The 22714-nt window shown below is 38.1% G+C and overlaps 1 non-coding gene across 1 annotated transcript; it reads right to left on the bottom strand.

Moving 5' to 3' along the window:
- Positions 1-203: 203 nt before the first annotated feature.
- LOC128293449 (small nucleolar RNA R71) lies at positions 204-310 on the bottom strand. The gene has a single exon (XR_008283632.1). It is a non-coding gene; the product is annotated as a small nucleolar RNA R71 (small nucleolar RNA).
- Positions 311-22714: the final 22404 nt, after the last annotated feature.

The following is a 22714-nucleotide window of genomic DNA, read 5'->3' as shown; positions in this document are numbered from 1 at the left end:
ACTTGGCGAATTTTTTGGAATTCTATGACACATTTAAAATCAATGGCATCTCTAATGATGCTATTCGCCTTCTGTTGTTTCCCTTTTCATTGAGGAAAAAAGCTAAACAGTGGTTGAACTCGTTACCACGAGGGTCAATCACTACTTGGGAACAAATGACCGAAAAGATTTTACTAAAATACTTTCTGCCGGCTAAAATGGCTAAATTAAGGGATGATATCTCTTCTTTTGTGCAGATGGATTTAGAAACACAATATGATGCATGGGAGAGATACAAGGACCTGTTGAGAAGGTGTCATCACCATGGGTTACCACTCTAGCTACAGGTTCAAACTTTTCACAATGGGCTAAATCCTTCGACTAGACAAATGGTTAACGCAGCCGCTGGTGGGACTATCAATAATAAGACACCTGAGGATGCTTATGAATTTATAAAAGAGATGTCATTGAATAATTATCAATGGCAAGTCATGAGGACAAATCCAACGAAAGTAGTCGATGTTTTTAACGTCGATTCAGTCCTCATGCTCTCTAATCATGTAGAACTTTTGGATAGAAAAATTGACGGTTTTCTTGGTTCTTCACATGTTCACCTAGTAATGTAATGCAATGCAAGTGAAGGAGGAACGAGCAATTTAGAATACCCACCTTATAGCCACAACATGGAAAATGAGCAATTAAATTATACGGGTAATAATCCTCGACCTCAAAATAATCCCTATAGCAACACTTACAATGCAGGATGGAGGAACCACCCAAATTTCTTATGGGGAGGCCAAGGGAATCAGAAACCACCACCACCTCTAGGCTTCCAACAACCACCTTACCAACAAGAGAAAAAATCGAAACTTGAGGAGATGCTAACAAAATTCATCTCGGTGTTAGAAACTCATTTTTCGAATACCGAGACAGCACTTAAGAATCAACAAGCGTCGATCCAAGGGCTTGAAACTCAGATAGGGCATCTCGCTAAATTGATATCTAAACAACCACAAGGTAGCCTACCGAGTAACACTGAATCTAACCTAAGAGAGCAGCCCAATGCGATTACCATTCAAGAGAAGGAAGGGTTAGTTGCACCTGAACCAGAATTGAGGCAAGAAACTGTGGTAAGTAAAGGTAAAGGTGAGGTGGACCACAATAACCAAAAACAGGTAAGTAAAGAGTACAAACCATGTGTGCCATACCCCAATACGACAAGGAAAGACCACTCAGAGAACAATTTGGTAAATTCCTTAAACTTTTAAACAAATTACATATTAACTTACCGTTTATTAAGGCTCTTTCGCAGATGCCGAACGCAATCAAATTTTTAAAAAAGCTTTTAGCAAATAAGCGGCAGTTAGACGAGGCGTCGCATGTGGAGATGAATGCAGTTTGCTCAGCCATTCTGCAGAATAAGCTGGCCAACAAATTAAAAGATCCAGGGAGTTTTACGATTCCTTGTTTAATTGGTAGCTTAGATGTTAATAATGTCTTGGCCGATTTAGGGGCTAGTATCAATGTCATGCTTTACAAAATGTTTAAGCAACTAGGTCTTGGGAAACCCAAACAAACTAAGATGAGCATTCAATTAGCAGATAAAACAATCAGATTTCCTAGGGGTATTATTGAAGATGTACTCGTTAAAATTGACAAATTTATATTCCCAGTTGATTTCGTTGTTCTAGATATAGAGAAGGATAGTAACGTGCCCTTAATTTTAAGGAGGCCTTTTTTAGCAACTGCTAGAACGATAATTAATGTTGGTATAGGTGAACTCACACTTCATGTGGGTGATAAACAATCACTCTTCAAGCCCGTAATTCGAGTAACACCTCAAAAATCGAGGATGATTGCATAAATTACACTACTAGTACTGATCATGTGGTGAAACCCTCTGTGCAGAAAACAGGTTCGAAGAGCGCACATGAGCCTTGTTCAAGCAACAACGAAGGACCTATCTTTGAAGAACGAAGGCTATGAGTTGAGGAACTAAATGAATGGCAGACGCATAAACCAAAACCACACCTTGACGAGCTCAATATTCCACCAAATCAACTTAAGGTTGGAGACAAAGTACTACTGGATGCAGCAGATCCTCGTATTGCCACTTCTAAATCTAATGGAGAAATTCCTCTCACGGTACTCAATATTTTTCCATACAGTATAGTTGAGGTAATTCATCCTAAATTCGGCACTTTTAAGGTAAATAGTACTCGTTTAAAACCTTATTTTGATAAAATTGATAGCAGAAATGAGGAGTGTAAACTCCGTGCACCACCATGATCACGTAAAAGAGAGGTAAATCAAGCTTAGACTCTAAATAAACGCTTCTCGGGAGGCAACCCGAGCACTAACAGTATTGATTTCTTTAAAATTATAGTTTTTAACATCTAATCACTAACTGAGTTCTTGAAACACATGTTTTCAAATCCACACGGCAAGGCACACAGGCGTGCCTTAGGCCATGCTCACACCACGGACGGAGACACGGCCGTGCAATACGATCATGTGAAAACAGGGGAAAATTTTTCCCCAACACGAGATGCGATAAGTTGCCACGGCCGTGCGACGTAGCCATGGGCAAGTCTGTCAAAACAACACGGGCGTGCGACACGCCTGTGTTTAGAAATCATGGTTCAAACTAAAAATTTAGCACGGGCGTGCGCCTATACACACCGGCATGGAAGAAGCAAACGAAGTAGAACAAAGCCATGCGACACGATCGTGTACATCGACACGCCCAAAGAACACAAGCATGGAATGAATTTCAGATGCGCCCAAATTTGAAAATCAAGATAAACGTGGCATGCCCATGTGCCCCAAAATCTATACAAACCCCTCACTATTCATCATCCCCTTCCCTAAAATCCCTAACCCTAGCCGCCGCACCTCCTCACACGCCCTCACTCCCACACTCATGGCCAGCCGACAGCTCTCCTCAAACGACTAACTCCTCCCTCCACCAACCTATTGCATTTGTTCACGTTTTTCTCTTTATTATCTTCATTCCTTTTTTCCAGAATTTATGATTTACTCTTGTTTTAAGTTATCTTCATAGTCTAATGATAGCTCTTTACCATTTTTAATGAAACCTTTATTCATTATCATTCTCATATGCATGCATCCACTAGTTATTTCCCTTAGCATCATTCTCGTATTTATATTCATTATAATGATTTGATATATCTATTAGGACTTGGTTGTTTTTCAGTAGATTTTCCCTTTAGTCAGAAAACATCTATGAAATATTGGTATTTAGTTTTAACATACTTGTATGTTTTTTCCATTCGTGCGGATTATTCCTATAACTTCATGTTTTCATTGCAGATACTATGTCAAATCCACGCGGCAAGAAAACCACTGTGCCCGCCTCAAAGAAGAGGAAAGGAACAGGGTCATCCTTGGGTCCAACCGCGGAGATCAGGCACCCCTTTATTCAATTTCCCTTAGGACCCCAAGAAGAACTCTTTCATACACTTCGGGCCCGACCCTTAGGTGTGGGCCGCTGTATTGACTGGGCAGCACTTGAACAAGTCCAACTAGCTGACACGGTAAGAGCCCTTCTGTCGACTGATCCATGGGAGCTCTTCTTTGGGATTATCGAGCCAACGTTCCTCAAGCTCACACTGGAACTCTGTTCGACATTCCACTTCCAAAATGTTATGATAGAGTTCGATGATCCAGAAACGGTCCTGTTCTGCCTCGGTAGCTTGGTTCACTAGTTGAGCGTACTTGAGTTTGGAATTGCACTGGGGCTATATATGGAGGAATTCATGGATGACAACGAACTCGACACCCACCATCGCCCCATCCACTACTCTCCTTCGAAATGCTGGCAAGCCTTAGTCCCTGCCTCGGCCACCTACGACCATACCTGCTCCAAGGCATCGGCCCTTGACCCATCCCTGAGGTATTTACACGCCATCTTGGCCCACACTCTGACAGGACAGCGAGAGAGCACCAGCGTCGTCAACACTCACGACGCCTACTATTTATGGAGTACGGCGAACGGGTACGCCTTTGACCTTACCTATTTCATTGCCCTCGCCATTCGTCATCAAACGGAGCGGCATAGGATAGGAGTCATCTCGATTGGCCCCTATGTGACTAGACTGACACGGTACTTTAGGCTCCTCAACACAGCAGCACAATCATCCTCCTTCACCCTTATCGGCCAAATGTCCTCACAAGGCATCCCGGGCATACTTCATATGAGGATGATAGAGCGACGATGTGAAACCGACCCTCCTCAGTACCGCCTCGTCCATTCAGCTGAGCAGAAGGACCCAGAGGACATTCCTGATGATGTCCCTCCACGACATGAGAACCCACCGTCTTAACCACCACCCATCCATCGTCCAGTTCATGCGGCGACTTCATATTCTGACATCTCTGAGCACCATACTCAATTTGAGCAGTAGTGTTTTCAGCACTTTGATCACATTGATGCTACTCTTCATCATATTTGTTAGCACCTTCACATCTCATCGCCGTCACCACCTCACGAACCATCCGGCGATGACGATGTTTAAAGACTTTTTATTTATTATTTTTATTTTCACTTTTATCTTTATTTATCTTCTTAAAGTACGTTTTATTTTACTTTCTTTTTATACTATTTCATTTTTAGGTTTTATAATTTTTATTGAACAATTTATAGTTTCGGCTATTTCATTACGAGTAATTATGCCTCTTTATATTTCCTAAAGAGTTCTTAATTTTATCACAATTATTAAGAGCTCCAAAGCTCACCATCACTTAGGAACTTGAAACTCCACTGGAAAAGGTTCTCCACGACTGTCATGTCCTACCCAACCACCACGATAACCTCTTCGCTGGACACTGTGGTTGTGGAACCCAACCTCTACGACCATCGAAGTATCCTCCTCCAATCTTATCATTGCCTTGGCCGATTATTCTCCATAACTCCAATTCAAGGAGTCCATTCATCATTTAGGAAGTTTCACTTCTCTCCCTATCTTATGATCTTATATCTATATCATCGTAAATCTAACTTTGTACATTGAGGGCAATGTACATCTTAAGTGTGGGGGTCTTTTATATCATTATCAGAAAAATCCCTAAATTTTGTCTGATTCTCATGTGATCTTCTCATATCATTATTAGAACGAATTTTGATTGATTTATGATTTTCTATTAATATGTCCTGAATTAAAACATATGCATTTATGCATTGACTGTTTAAACTTTAAGGAATTAGAAAATCAAGCATGATAAGTTGATTTTTGAGAATTAAAACAAAAATTTAGGTTGTTTCCCCAAGTTTAGGTATTATCTTGGGTTGAAATTCACAAGTTAAACATCAAAAAGCCATAATTTTTGTGAGATCTTGAGCCCTTAGAGCATCTATTATTTCTTTCATGCTCACTTTTATTGTTGCTTTGAGTACATCAATATTGACCTGTTATTCTAGAACTTGCTTGATTATACATGTCAAGACCACACCTTTGATTTGATATGTCAAAATGATAAAGGCACTTAGGTTTAACCCACTCACTCCATAAAAGCCTACCTTCACAATTAACCCTTAGTGAACCCCCTTGAGCTTAACAACCCATTCATTAATTTACCCTCAACATTAACCCTTAACCTATTACTGTCGAAATCCCCTAAATTAACTTGATCCCTATTTTTGTTAAGATTAGATTTGAATAAATTACTTAGCTATGTTTTATTTTTGATAGATAGCCTATGTTATTTGACTTTTTCTTAAAAAAAATACATACATATATATTAGTAGCAATTCTTTGTTTTTTTGAGCTTAAGTGTTAATTCCATTTTCTGAGAAGAAGCTCACTTGTGTTAAATTAATGATTAGCTATTTTTCTAGTTAGGTGATTTTTTAATTCAATCTCGATTCTAACCTTTTCTTTCAGCTTTTGACCACACCCCTCACCAAAGCCACATTACAACCCTCTAAAGACCTTTTGATTGACATATCATCTCAATATATAGTGGTGGAGATTTGATTTTCATGCAAGCCTATGGTAATAACTTTTCATATTGACTAATGAGTGCTTCATTTATTGTCCTTAAACACCTCGAGTGATTTGAGTGAATCTTTAGTAAGGATGTTAAACTTTGTGATATTTTGAATCAAAGGTAATCACTTAAATGAGGGGAGACACCTATGTTTTCGTGATAAAATACTCAACTTCGAATGTTTGAAACTTTGATGTTCTTCTAGTTGAATTCTCAATGTATTATTACTTATGGTTTATTTTGAGATATTATCGATAGGGATTATAAGTTGAGAAGAATTTATTTTGATTGTGAGTTGAGGATTTTAATTGAGGACAAGCAAACGCTTAAGTGTGGGGGTATTTGATAAACCGTAATTTATACATATTTTTATCCCATGCTTAGAACATTTATGGATGATTTCTCCTTAGATTTGGTGAATTTTATGCTTCTAATCCTTTAATTTCTTGTTTTATACTTAGGTAAGCATAGGAGAGTAAAAAGAGCGAGAAACGGGCCAAAAACAGATAAAACGAGCCAACATGCGAAATCAACACGGCCTGGACTTCCTCACACGTATAGGCCACACGATCGTGTCCATTTGGTAGAATCGAAACATGACTGACATGGGTAGACCACATGCCCGTGCCTATGTAATAGCCTTAACCATGGTCTGAAGCAATCGCACACGGGCGTGTCCCTATCAGGCCCAAGTTTAGTTCTATTCGGAAAAGGCCACTCTTGAGGGCTTTTAGGAATTCTAAAGCCTATTTAAAAACCTAAGGAGGCACTTAGAACAGACACATAGAGGAGGAGGCAAGGAATTACTCAAGGAAAGTCGATTGATCCATCTTAGAAGCCGGATTCATCGTTAAGACTGAAGATCTCCCTTCAACTTTCTTCAGGAGTTTCGGGTTTTATTTATGTTTTGTTATCTTTATTCTTTTGAGATGTTTTCTTTCATAATTATGAACTAAACCCCCTAAATACCTAAGGGGAATGAAACCTAAGGCAGATCTTGTTATTATTATCTGAATTGTATGATAAATATTTGACTTGTTCTTAATTATGTGTACTTAATTCTTGTTTTAATATTCCAGGATATTGATTCAAGTTAATACTCTTATTCAAAGGAGAAAAAGCCCCTGTCTAAGAGTAAATTTATCGTAATTAAGTGGAGTCGATTGCACGCCTAGAGATAGAGTGACAAGATTTTGTCGGATTAGGGTGAAACCTAATAAGGTAGTCCATAGATCGAGTTAATGCAACACTAGGGCGTTAATTAGAAAGAGATTTCAATTAATCAACCTAGGGTTAGACATTATTAGTCTCGAGAGAGATAATAAAATAACATAGGGATTTCTACGGATCAAGTCAAATGAATAAATCATCTGATTCAAAGTCAAATAACAAGTGAAGTCTAGGTGGATTTTTCCTTGGGTATTGTCTTAATCAATCGATTTTTCCCAAAAGCTTTTCCCAATTTTCTCTCTGTGCACCCTTAGTTTAGTTAATTAGTTTAGATAAACAAATCCCTTAATTTTTAGGTTAGATAATAAAAAGAAAGTAATTACTAGTACTCTTGGTTCCTTTGGTTTCGACAATCCAGTCTCGTTAAAGCTATACTACTGTTTGATAGGTATACTTGCCTTCATCGTGATAATAGTTAGTTTCAAGAACGATTAATTATAAATTTTTAAAACCTGTCACGAATATCACGTATCAATACAACTCATCTAGCTTATCGAGTGAGTAGTCGGTACGCACCGGAATAAAGTGAGCTGATTTCGTTAACCGATCGACTACGAGCAAAACAGCATCTTTCTTTCTCAGTGACAATGGCAATCCCGTCACAAAGTCCATAGCAATCTGGTGTTCGGCTTTCACTTGCTAACAAATTAGGCACTTAGAGACAAACTCTGAAACATCTCTTTTCACTCCCGACCACCAGTACATTTTCTTCAAGTCATTGTACATTTTCACACTACCCAGATGGATAGACATACAACTGATGTGTGCCTTATGCAAAATTTTTCGAATAAGCTAATCAGCCTTGGGTACACAAATTTTGTCTCAAAACATTAAACAACCATCTGAACCAATCTGAAAGTCTGATTCTATACCCGTCTCGCACTGATTTATCTTAGCTTGCAATTTTTTATCACCTTTCTGAGCTTCATAGATCTCTTGGAGAAACGTCAATCTAGCTCTCAACTCCACTAGTATTGAACCATCCTCGGTCACAGACAACTGAGTATTCTGAGCTGTCAAGGCAAACAGTGACTTCCTACTTAATGCATTAGCGACCACGTTTGCCTTTCCCGGGTGATAGTCAATTACCAGCTCGTAACCTTTTATCAGCTCTAGCCACCTTCATTGTCGTAAGTTCAATTCTTTTTAAGTCATCAAGTATTTTAGGCTTTTACGGTCAGTGAATACCTGGCATCTCTCACCATACAAATGGAGTCTCCAGATTTTTAATGCAAACACTATTGCAACTAACTCCAAGTCATGTATCGGATAATTTTTCTCATGTTGCTTCAGTTGTATCGAGGCATATGCTATTACCTTGCCTTCTTACATGAGCACACATCCCAATCCATTCAAGGATGCGCCGCTATACATTACAAATTCTTTCCCAGTTCCGGTTGCACTAGGACTGGTGCTTCAGTCAATAATGCTTTCAGTTTCTCAAAACTCTGCTGGCACTTCTCTGTCCATTCAAACTTGATATCTTTCTTTACTAACCTCGTCACTAGAGTAGCAATCAAGGAGAATCCTTTAACGAATCATCTGTAGTAACCCGCTAAGCCTAGCAAGCTTCTAATTTCTGATACATTCCTCGGTGATTTTCACTCAACAATAGCCGAGATCTTACTTGGGTCAACTCTAATTCTATCACCCGACATGATGTGCCCTAAGAATCTGACCTCTCAGAGCCAAAACTCACTTTTACTAAACTTGGCATACAACTGCTTATCTCTTAGAGTCTGTAAAACAATTCTCAAATGTTCCGCGTGTTCACTCTCATCACGAGAATAAATTAATATACCATCAATAAAAACCACAACAAATTTATCAAAGTATGGCCAGAAAATACGATTCATTAAATCCATAAACGCTGCAGGAGCATTCGTCAAGCCAAAGGGCATCACAAGGAACTCATAATGTCCATACCTCATCCAAAACATAGTTTTCGGCACATCTTGCTCCTAAACTCTCAACTGGTTGCAACCTGACCTTAGGTCTATCTTAGAAAACATCGTGGCTCCCTTTAATTAATCAAACAATTCGTTGATCCTTGGCAAGGGATACTTGCTCTTCACAGTCACCTTGTTGAGTTGTCTGTAGTCTATACATAACCTCATAGACCCATCTTTCTTTTTCACAAAAAGTACCGGAGCACCCCACGGAGAATAGCTCGGTCTCGCAAAACCCTTATTTGTTAACTCTTCTAGTTGAGCCTTCAACTCTTTTAACTCCAACGGTGCCATCATTTACGGGGCAATCGATATAAGCGTAGTACCAGGGACTAACTCGATACCAAACTCAACTTCCTTAGTTAGAGGCAGTCCGGGCAACTCTTCCGAAAACACATCCGAAAACTTACATACCACTGGCACTGACTCAATCTTTACTTTCAACATTTGTGTATTCAACACAAATGTGAGATAAGACTCATACCCTTTTCTCATATAATTTTCAGCCGTCATAGAAGAAATCACTACAGGTAAGCTACCCGATTCACATGATTCAACCCGAAGAATATCCTCATTTTCACATTTCAGCTCAATAAACTTACTACCACAGTTTACTAACACGTTATGAACAGTCAACCAATCCATGCGAAGAATTAGGTCAAATTCATCAAACAGTAGGACCATGAGGTTAGCCAAAAAAATAATGACCTTTAATCATCAAAGGACAGTTTCTACACACTTTGTCAACTAACATATGCTTGCCTAACAGGTTTGTCACTTTTATCACAAATTCTGTAGACTCAACAGGCATATTCATGCTAGACATCAATTTTACACAAGCATACGAATGGGTAGACCCCGGATCAATCAAAGTAACAATAAAAATATCATGAAGAGAAAAGGTACCCGTAATCACATCTGGTGACGATACCTCTTCACAAGATGGAGCGTTACCCGATCTCACACCTTTATCTCTATCTTTCTCAACCATCTCGGGACAATTACATATAAAATGGTCTAGCAACCCACATTTGAAACAGCCTCTTCCATTTCCTTGGCACTCACCAAAATGACGTTTACCGCACTATGAACATTTTGGTCTATTCGGTCGAGCACTACCAACACTCGCGATATAAGTGGTTTGAGCTTTAGACACTATATACTACTTATTCTTATTTCTATTCGAGAATCCAACTGAAGCATTGGACCGAGTAGTAAACTCTCTTGATTTCTTAGATGAGGATTGAAGTGATTACCCCATCTGTCTTTTCCTTAAGTCACGAGACTCAATATCAGCTTTTCTCTTCTCTTAAGCTAACTCTTTGGCCTTGCAAACTCTCTCAACAAGTACCACAAACTCCTTTAATTCTAGAATACCAACTCATAGTCAGATGTCTTCGTTTAATCCGTCCTCAAACCTCTTACACATGATGGCTTTAGTGGATATACACTCTCGAGTGTATTTACTGAGCCTTACAAACTCACACTCGTACTCCGTTACTGTCATTTGACCTTGCTTTAATTTAAGGAATTCCTTTCTTTTCTGGTCTATAAACGTCTGACTAATATACTTTTTACGAAACTCTTCCTAGAAAAAGTCCCAAGTTACCCTCTCCCTCGGTACAACCGATATGAGTGTTTTCCACCAGTGATAAGCTGAGTCTCTTAAGAGTGAAACCACATATTTCAAGCACTCCTCATGTGTGCAAGATAGCTCACCGAATTCCCTGATGGTATTTTCTAACTAGAACTCTACTTTCTTTGGGTCATCATCTATATTTGCTTTAAATTCATCATCACCCTGCTTCCTAATTCTATCGACCGGAGGTTTTTTCCTTCTTAACATCTCCACCGCTTGGGGCGCTATGGGGTTAGGCTAAGGGATTGGAGGGGGTGGGAGATGTGGAGAGTTCGGATTTGCACGAACAAACTCTGAATACCAGGCATCCATCATATGGAGGTAGGCTTTTCTAGCCCCTCCGCCCTAACTCAGTGTCACGAGCCCACTCTCAACTGGAGCGGTCCTCTCAGCAGGAGCTGGCGCATTACTCTCCATATCATTCGCCACTGCTTCGTCGGGATTCATTTACTATATGAAAAAACAATTTAAATATCAAGAGTTGTCACACTATCACACTGTATTTATGGCATATATAGCTAAACTTGTACACTCGCTACGCTACTCTGAGAATCGACTAAACTGTAGCTCTGATACCACTAAATATAACACCCAATATCTGTATCCAACGCTTGGAAAGGGTACGAGGCGCTACCAATCTCAAACACATGCAAACATACATTTCCAAGTTATGAAATTTTTTTCCAATTTAAAACTTTTAACAATACACTTTAATGTCCCTACTATGATCCTACGAGGCCGCAAACACAATTTGAAATTGATTCCAAACTAATCTGTGCACTTTAGGAAACTTTATAAAATTTCAAAGTAGTAAGGGACACACGCCCGTATGGAAGGGCGACATGCCCGTGTGTCTTTTTAACATGGCCATGTTGAAGGCCCGTGTGGCTCACACGGCCTGAACGTATCGGGACACACCCGTGTCCCTAACCTGTGCAAATTTTTTTCTTCATTCGAGCCTACAGGGGTTTTCACACGGCTTGGCACATACCCGTGTCTAAGGCACGTATCCCCCACACGGCCATGATAGGCCCATGTCTTAGCCCGTGTACAAAAACCTTGACATTCTGTTTCTGACGTCAATAACCCTTTAGGGGCACAAGACCATGGTGCATGCCCTTGTACAAGGCTGTGTCCTCCACACGGTTGAGATACACAGCCGTGTCTCCTTCCGTGTGGTTACTACTGGGCATTTTGTTTTGCCCAATTTAGGTAAGGGGACACACGGCCTGGCTACACACCCGTCGGGCAGACCGTATGTGTCTGCCCGTGTGGACAAAAACAAGGCTATCTACCAAGCCTTTTTTCCACCCTTACTTGCACCAACCTACACAACATCAAATATATCCAACCCATGCATAAACACACATAACTAAAACAGCCACAATTAAGAGAATTTTAATCAAATGCATTTAATAATGATCAATATTAGCCAACATTAATGGCCTATACAAAATGAATATCACATCCATATGAACCAACATTTGTGGCTAAACTAACATGACCCTAAACAAAAGACCAAGTCCCTATACATGCCACACTCAAAACATTTAAACTAGCTATACCAAAAGATTTAGGTGATAGTGTGATCGATGCCTCCGATGTCCCTTAATTCCCGATGCTAACTTGGCGGAACTATATGAAAATGAAAAAAAAAGAAAGAGTAAGCATAAAACTTAGTCACATGTAAATAAGTAACAACGTCAACCATGCATATTTAAACACATAGCATATTATAAATCAACACATCATTCTTGAGTGAACAAAGATGGATATCACCACATACTTATATATATCACAAGTATAAGCCAAAGATTTCAAAATTGTCCCAAAATCATTTTCATAAATAGAACTTACTCATATTATTCTTACCATTAAGGCAACATAACTAGACTCATATCTCATGAGTTTCGAATAAGAACCTGTACCACTCACAATATGATTATATCATTCCATATCTTTATCATAAACTTTAAAATAACCTGTGAACCCATTTGGAATACTAAAGGATATCTAATAAGTCTCACACAAGGGGTAGAGTGTCGATGCCATGTCCCAAACATAGTCTTACACTAGCTCTCGTCTCAATACCGATGCCATATCCCTGACATGGTCTTACACTAGCTCTCATAACATTGTCGATGCCATTTTCCAAACATGGTCTTACACTGGCACACCAAATGTGGCCGATGCCATGTCCCAGATATGGTCTTACACTAGCACACATATCACTCAAAAGTAATGGCATGGATATCAATCTATTCCCAAGTTCAACCAGGAATTTACCACATTAAAATTTCATCATACATTATTCATAATCATATTCAACATTATTATGCAAAATCAATCATTCAACACATAATAACAATAAAGTTGCCTTACTTACGTACAACTTCCCTCGGTATACAAAATATAGGCGACTAGTTGATTTAGTCCACTAGCTTGGTTTTCCCTCGGTCTAGGTCTGGATTTCGTATTTCTTGATCTAAAATGATAAATTTTCACTAATTTAATCACCACATTAATAAAGACATTTCACAAACTACATTTCGGCTAAATGACCATTTTGCCCCTAGACTTTCACAAAATTATGATTTTACCCCTAGGCTCGTAAATCGATTTTCACTAAATTTTCTCACTAACCAAGCCTAGCCGAATTCTTTTTATACTAGAAGCAGCCAAAAATTTCAATTATTAATCACACTTATCACTCATTTTATAATCTTTACAAAATAGTCCATTTGAGGTGTTTTCATGAAAATCCTTTCACAAACATCATTTATTTAACAACCATGATTCATTTTCTTCCATAAAATTTTAGCAAACAACATGAGTACTCAAATAGCAACACCCTAGACCCTCAACTATTTTGCAAATAGCCCCCCTATTAGTTAGCTCATGCTACAAGGGTCCCAAAAATATAAAAATCATAAAGAAAGGCCATCAAAATCGCTCACTTGCGAGAGTAAAGAGTGGCTGAAATTTTGAAGCTCCAAAACCCCTAAAATGGCTAATATTTTCGTTGGGAAGAGAAGAATTGAAAAAGATGATAGCTAGTCTTTAGGTTTTATTATTTATTTGTCAATTAAGTCACCTACCCTTTGACCGTTCCATGAATTAAGGCTCCATGTCCAGCCACTAACATTTTATTGGTCTATTTACTCAAAAGGACCTCTACTTCAATGTTCCATAGCTATTTTACATCTTTAGCTTGTAGGACAAAACTTTCACACTTTATGTGATTTAGTCCTTTTTCGCAATTAAGCACACAATCGCTAAAATTAATTCACCAAAATTTTCAAGCACTCATATAATCATGTTATAACACATAAAATAATATTAAAAATAATTTCTCCAACCTTGGATTAGTGGTTCCGAAATCACTGTATCGAGTAGCCCCAAAATCGGGCTGTTACGAGACATAACTACACAGTGCCACTCACACAAGCTGTTAGGTATCCGCAACACATGCCGGACTACCCAGCCACTGGTAGAAGTACAGGACCAGCACCCGGATCACATAATCACATATATCATAATCTCATGAGCTCAACACATATAGTTCCTAGTGACATGTCACTTGTATCCTAATATATTCCTAATGTTCAAACGGGATTTTCTCGATATCACATATTTGTCGAACTCGTTCACAATGTCATGCTCATAGACTATAACGCCGTTCGTACACTCGTCATAACAATTAAACATAGGGGCTCATACATTAATAAAATACTAAAACATGATATATCATTGCATTATTTACACATGAACTTACCTCGACACCAAAAATGGTAAAGAGGAACCTAATTGTCAATTACTCGTTTTCCCTCGTTCTAGTCACGAATCTCATTTTCTTTGATCTATAACATGACATTTAGCCCACTTATTAGTCACATTATTCATTGTGACCCAAAAATCATACTATGGAAAAATTACGTTTTTGCCCTAAACTTTATCATATTTACACTTTTGCCCTTAGTTTCGTAAAATGAAATTTATTCAATTTCTTTAACATACAAGCCTAGTCGAATCATTTTCATAACTATAGCAGCCCACAATTTCCATTAAAACACACCTTTACTATATATTTTATAACTTTTACAATTTAGTCCTTTTGGACGTTTTCACCGAAAATCACTTAGCAAAAGTTGTTTCTCCAACCATAAACAAGCATAATCTACCATTAAACATCAAAATGCATAAATTTCTAACATGGTTTAAACCCTATACCTTCATCATAACTCAAATAAATGGTAGAAATAGGTAGATCTTGTTACAAGGATTTCAAAAACGTAAACACCATTAAAAATGGGAGCTAGAACGGACTTACAATCGAGATTGAAAGCTTGAAAAACCCTAGCCATGGTTTCCTCTTGAAAATTTTATCCAAAGCATAAGATGGACAAATTTGTGGGTTTTTATTTTGTTTATTAAGTCATTTAATTACGAAATAACCAAAATACCCCTAAATTAAAAATATTTTATTTCACCTATTTCATGTCCATTTTTGTCCAACAAATTATCCAATGGTATAATTACCATTTAAGGACCTCCAATTTAAAATTTCATAGCAATTTGACACCTCTAGCTTCTTGAACTCAAGTTTTATACTTTTTACAATTTAGTCCTTTTGATTAAATTGAGTGCCCAAACATCGAAATTTTTGAACGAGATTTTCATGAAATCATTTCATGAAATTGTAGACCATAAAAATATAATAAAAATAAATTTCCTTACGTCAAATTTTTGGTCTCAAAACCAATGTTCCGACTAGGCCCAAAATCAGACTGTTACAATGCCCTACAATTATACTCATATCACACATAAGGCAAACTAGCATCCTTCCACTTGATCATTACAGAATTCACTCTACAAATTTTCAAGGTAACATGCCACAAAGGCTTTCAGAGAGAGTTAGCCACAAAGGCTTTCTAAATGATTTGCCACAAAGGCTTTTCAAAGAGTTTTGTGTTTACCATGGGGTTTTTCCAACATGGTTTTATACCTTCACATTCTCTTGGCGTATTATCATATGATGCCATGGCCATGGACTTTCCACAGATTTATTTTGTGATCTGCCAATCTAGTTAGCATTATAGCTGCCCTACCGGAGGCTACACAATAAATCTCTATTTTCGCAGTGATCTACCTATCCAGTTAACAATATACATGCCCTACCGAAGGCTACACAAATAGATCTCTTGCTTACCTTTTTACATTTTTACATAACTCGAAATTTTCAAGCACTGAACCCATTTATCAAGGAAGTATAAAACAAGAACTACACATACACCTGTAACAACACCATATAATACATAACGTTGTACCATGCTTCATATTATTCACCTCATTTACGTATCTGTAGAGATCTCTCAAAGACATGCATTCACATAATTACATGACATCCATGAGTCAGGTTTAGAGACTCGCCAGATACCTACCTGTAACACCCTTAACTCGTATCCATCGCTGGAATAGGGTTATACCATAAAAATGAAACTTAAAATCATTCATTTCTAAACAATTTATAAATCATAGCATAGTCCATCCAAACACATGTATATCATCCCTTATTCGAGCCCTCGAGGCCTTAGAAGCACTTTAAAAATTATTTAGGACTAAATCGGGAATAATTGAAACATTGAGGAAAAAAGTTAGAAAAATTCAAGCTGCAAGGATCACACAGCCATGTGGCCAAGCCGTGGACTCTCACGGTTGAGACACACGCCCGTGTCTCAATCTGTGTAACATTCGAAATAGGGACACATGGTTGTGTCCCAACCCGTGCCTGTGCCCATGTAACTCTCTGAGTTGGGTCATAAGGCCAAGCCACTTGTGACAACCCGAATTAGGGCCTAATCGGAATAGTGGTTTCGTGACCACAAATTCGAGATAGAAATAATTGTTTTATAATTATTTTGGGGTTTATGATATGATTGCATGATTGTGTGAAAATTTCGTGATGAAATTCTATGCCTAAAGTGCTTAAATTGAAAGTAGGGACTAAATCGAATAAGTTGCAAAATTTGCATCCTGGAAGTTTTTAGTATGAAATTGTTTTGGAATATTAATTAGGAGGTCTTAAATAGCAATTTGACCAATTTTAAGTTCATGGACAAAATTAGGACATGGAAGGAATTTTGAAAGTTTAGTAAGGAGGGCATTTTGGTCATTTGGATATTAAATGAAATAAAATGGGAAAAATAACACAAAATTGATCATCATACTCCTTAGTTGCTGCGAATTCTCCCTCTCTCCATAGCTAGGGTTTCTTCAACTTTCAAGCTCCATAATCAAGAAAGGCGCGAATTGACCTCGAGCGGGGAAGGAAAAAGTTTTGGACTAAATTGCAAAATTTCCACATTTTGCACCAAGGTAAGTTTGTATGTAAATATTACAATAATTTCATGTACATTCTTATATTTCAGCCTATTATATAAATATACTAGCTGATGTTAAAATATAAATCGACTATTGGAAGAATGGAAATAAATATAGAGAGAGATCCGGTTGAACATTCGAGAGATCGAATGAAATAGAGGGCGTAGCTAGGTCACATGTATGATGCTGAGTGCACATCATGTGTACAAGAAAGCTACGAGACACCATGTAGTAGCTAGGTCACATGTGTGATACGGGATGTATCCCATGTAGACAAGAGAGCTACGTGAAAGATAAATGTAGCTAGGTCGCATGCGTGATTCCAAGTGAAGGACACCATGTAGACAAGAGAGCTACAAGACAAATCGGCTAGGTCACATGAGTGGTACTAAGTGTTCACCATGTGTACAAGAGAGCCGAACTAAATGAAGTATGATGGTGGGGCTGTGTGCTGAAACCATTAAATATCGAGGATTGATCCGAATTGTTCAACGGGATGGTTTTGTGGTTTGGACCTACACTTATGGTGAATGATATGTGGTGAAAATGATTTGTGGTATATACATTTATAAGATAAAATGAGGTTAGCATAAAGAATGTGTGAAAGAGTGAAATTAACATTAAAACTGTTTTTAGATGGTAGCAGTGACGTGATTTTGAAAAATCACCAAAAATAAGAGGAATATAATTAGAGGTTGAATGAGATGTGAAATTAAATTTTAATGAGTCTACTTTCATATAAAAGAAACATAGCAAGCAAAGGAATTCTATATTTTGAGATATTTACAATTGTAAGTGACTTGCTCAGAATGAATATGTGATCCCCTGTTCCAACTTTGAAAAATCATTAAAAATTGTACAAAGCAAATTAAGAAATATAGTTTACATGCCTAAATTTCTTATTGAGACTAGTTTTAAATGAAATAGACTTCAGGGTTGTTTGAATTGTGTACTGAGAGAAATTCAATTCGTAGTGAACAGATGTCAGATCAGTCGAGCTGTGTAACAGGGGAAACTTTAACTAATAAACTGTACTAATCGGCTGAACCAAAAATTATAGAAAAAAATTAACAAGAATCTTTATGAGTCTAGATTCAGGGAAATTTTACGGATTTGGATTTCGAGTTTTGTAACTCGAGTTATGATTTATTTAGTGAATATGACGCAGCAGAGACAGCTTAATCAAAGTGGAATGAATAGTTAAGTTAAAGTAGATATACTTGAATTGTTGTGTAAACATGTTAGATTCTTTAATTAGTATTTACATACTTACTTACTAAGCTAAAAGCTTACTTTGTTTTCTCTCTTTTGTCTTATAGTGTCCTCCAGCTTGCTCAGGAGTTAAAGATCGTGAAGATCTACCCGCACTATCATACTTTAGCGTATTTGAACTAAACGTTTTGAATTATGGCATGTATAGTAGGCTTAATTATTTTGTTACGTGTCATATTTGTCTAGGTTTAAAATATTAGTTCTGATGACTCGACCAACTACTTTTTACAAGCCATTAAAGTTGGCTAATATTGTTCAAGACATATGTTATACGATGCACTATCAAATTGGATGACATATTTCTATCTCGGTTATGTTTAATGGTATGTGTTATGTTCTGGTAATACCTTGTATCTGTTCCTATGACGGTAACGGGTAAGGGTGTTACATTTAGTGGTATCGAGCTATGGTTTAGTCGGTTCTCGGACTAATAAAGTGTGTGTAAAAGTCTAGCTATACATGACATAAAAATATTGTGATAGTGTGGTGACTCGATTATTCTAAAGCGTGTTTTGTTTTAATATAGTAATGGATCTGAAGGAGCTGCGATGATGATCTTAGTAATGCGCCATGACTCCGTACAAGGGACCGCTACTGTGGAAAGTAGACTGAGACATTGAGACAAGGAGATGAGGCTCGGGATGCCTTTCTCCAAATGATGAACAATTGGTATCTTGAATTTATTCGAGCAAATCCAAATGCTCAACCTCCTCCACCCCTCCTATACCTCGGACGATTCTGTGAATTGCTCAAGGTATAGATTTGGTAAGAATGAACAAGCCTCCGGTTGACAAGATTGAAAACAAGGGTCAAGAGTTTAGAGCAAAGGTCGATGATGATCCCGAGAAAGCGAAATTACGGCTTGAAAATTCTACCGTGTATTTGATGAGCTCTCATGTACACCGAGGAATGCTTAAAGTGTCTTTGTATCACTTTTGAGAGATTGACCTACCACTGGTGGAAGACTTTGGTTGCGATGGTGCCAAAAGAAAAGTTACTTGGGATTTCTTCGGGAAGAATTTAGAAAGAAATACATAAGTCGCGATTTATTGATCAAAAGCGGAAGGAGTTCCTTGAATTGAAGCAGGGAAAATGTCTCAGAGCAGAGTATGAACGCGAATTTGTAAGACTCAGCAAGTATGCCCGAGAATGTGTGTCCACCGAGGCCATTATGTGTAGAAGATTTGAAGATGGGCTGAATGAGGACATTAAAGTGCTTGTAGGAATTTTGGAGTTGAAAAATTTGTAGTATTGGTTGATCGAGCTCTTAAAGCGAAGAATTGAACAAAGAAAGAAGAAAAGTCGCTATTGAGGCTCGAGATGTCGAGAAAAGACAGATAAGCAAGCCATTTCAATCTCAATCAAAGAGGTCCAAAGAGACAAACCCTCGAATGCGGTTTCAATTGGGATTCACATAGAGATCGTGGTAGAGCATATTCGGGTCTAAAGCTCAAGCTACTTGGTGGCAAGTGTGGGTAATGTGTGACCTAGAAAGCCGAGTGTCGACAATGTGGCGAGCAACATTATGGTGAGTGTTGGGGAACCGAGCGAGCTTGTTTCAGTGCGATTCTCTCGAGCATTTTATTAGAGATTGTCCGGAGAAAGTTAAAGAAGAAAGATTTGAGTGCTAGATGAATACCACCGCTAGTAGAGGTAGACCACCGAGAAATCTTGGAGGTGGGACTTGTAGTAAAAGCGTGATGAAAGATTTAACGGCAAGATCGAAGCTAGAGCACTGCTAGAGCTTATGCTATACGTGCTCGAGAAGATGCATCATCTCCGATGTCATTCTTGGTACATTTTCTCTATGATACTATTGTTATTGCATTGATTGATCCGGGTCCACTCATTCCTATATTTGCATGAATTTAGTATCCAATAAAAAGTTGCTGTTGAATTTCTTGAGTTTACGATTAAAGTGTCGAACCCTTAGGCCAATATGTGCTAGTTGACAAGGTTTGCAAGAATTGCCCATTAATGATTCAAGGTCACTGTTTTCCACCAACTTGATGATGTTACCATTTGGTGAGTTTGACGTTATCTTGGGAATGGTGGTTAACATTGTATGATGCTAAGGTAGATTGTAAACAAAAGACACTAGAGTTGAAATGTGAAAATGGAGAAATTCGTGGGTTGAAACAGATGAATCAAATAAATTGCCTATGGTGATTTCGCACATGTCCGCATGTAAATACATGAGAAAAGGGTGTGAAGCTTATCCGCTTATGTAATGAATATTGAGTTGCCTCAACTGAAATTTGAATCGATCCGATAGTCCGTGAATTTCGGATGTATTTCGGAGGAATTGCCCGGGTTGCCTCCGAACAGAGAGATAGATTTTGCCATTGATTTGTTGCTTGGCATCGCACCGATCTCGATTGCTCCATATAGAATGGCTCATTGAATTAAAAGAATTGAAGGCTCGATTGCAGGAGTTAACGAGACAAAGGATTTGTGAGACCGAGTTTCTCTCCTCGGGTGCTCTGTATTATTCAGAAGAAGAAGGATGGTTCAATGAGACTTTGCATTGATTACCGTCGACAATAAGGTGACTATAAAGAACAAGTACCCATTGCCGAGGATTGATGATTTATTTGATCAATTAAAGGGGCCCAGTGTTTTCAAAGATTGATTTGAGGTCCGGTTACTACCGGTGAGAGTTAAGGAGTCAGATGTGCCGAAAACCGCCTTTAGGACAAGGTATGGACATTATGAGTTTCTTATGATGCCTTTCGGCTTAACAAATGCTCAAGCTATATTTATGGAGTTAATGAATCGGATCTTCCGGCCATATTTGGATAAGTTTGTAGTAGTGTTTATAGATGACATTTTAATTTATTCTCGAGATGAGTCTGAACATGCCGAACACTTGAGAACTATATTGCAGATCTTGAGAGAAAAGAAACTATTTGCCAAGTTTAGTAAAAGTGAGTTCTGGCTTCGTGAAGTCAGATTTTTAGGACATATAGTCTCAGGTGATGGTATTCAGGTGGATCCAAGCAAGATTTCTGCGATCGTTGATTGGAAACCGCCCAAGAATGTATCCGAGGTTAGAAGCTTTTAGGCTTAGCGGGTATTATAGACGTTTTGTTAAAGGATTTTCGATGATTGCCTCTCCTATGACTAAGTTGTTGCAAAAGAATGTTAAGTTTGAATGGTGATAAATGTCAACGAGTTTTGAAAAGTTGAAAGCACGATTGATGAAGCACCAATTTTAGTACAAAGACGAGCCAGAAAGGAGTTCGTAATTTATAGTGATGCATCATTAACGGGCCTTGGATGTGTGTTGATGCAAGAGGGTAAAGTGGTAGCTTATGCTTGAGACAGTTAAAACCGCATGAGAAGAACTATCCTACACATGATTTGGGCGGCATTGTTGTTTTTGCCTTGAAGATTTGGCGAAATTATTTGTACGGTGAAAAATGTCGAATTTTACCGATCACAAAAGTTTGAAGTACTTGATGAATCAAAAGGATCTGAATCTGCGACAATGAAGATGGCTTGAATTATTAAAGGATTATGACTTAGTGATTGATTATCATCCGGAAAAGCAAATGTAGTTGCTGACGCCTTGAGCAGAAAATTTCTTTTTACTTTGAGAGCCATGAACACGGGGTTAGCATTGTCTGATGATGGGTCAATCTTAGCAGAGATGAGAGCTAAACCATTATTTCTCCAGTTGATTTGTGATGCTCAAAAGAATGATAGTGAGTTGCGGATCAAGAGAACTCAATGCGAATCAGATTACGACTCAGATTTTCGAGTTGGACCGGATGTATTTGATGTTTCGAGACAGGATATGTGTCTTGAAAACGATAAATTAATTGAGAAAATATTACATGAGGCGCACAATGGTCATTTATCGGTTCATCTGGTAGCACAAAATGTATAATGATTTAAAGAAGTCGTATTAGTGCCCGGTATGAAAAGGACATTTCGAATTTGTAACCAAGTGTTTGATCATCAACAAGTAAAAGTGAACATCAAGTGCCTTGAGGATTACTTCAACCGGTAATGGTGCACGAGTGGAAATGGGACAAGATTACCATGGATTTTGTAACCGGTTTGCCTTTAACTCCTAAAAGAAGGATCTTTGTTTGGGTAGTGGTTGATAGATTAACAAAGTCACCCACTTTATACCAAGACGTCTGATTATTCACTTGATAAATTAGCGAATTATATATTGCTGAAATTGTGAAGTTGCACGGAGTACCTATGTCTATAATATCGATAGAGATCCAAGATTTACCTCGAG

Source organism: Gossypium arboreum, chromosome 5 (assembly GCF_025698485.1).
Source record: "Gossypium arboreum isolate Shixiya-1 chromosome 5, ASM2569848v2, whole genome shotgun sequence".
In the NCBI taxonomy this organism is placed as follows: domain Eukaryota; kingdom Viridiplantae; phylum Streptophyta; class Magnoliopsida; order Malvales; family Malvaceae; genus Gossypium; species Gossypium arboreum.
The sequence above is the reverse complement of the archived record's forward strand: the minus strand, read 5'-3'. Positions and strand labels throughout refer to the sequence as shown.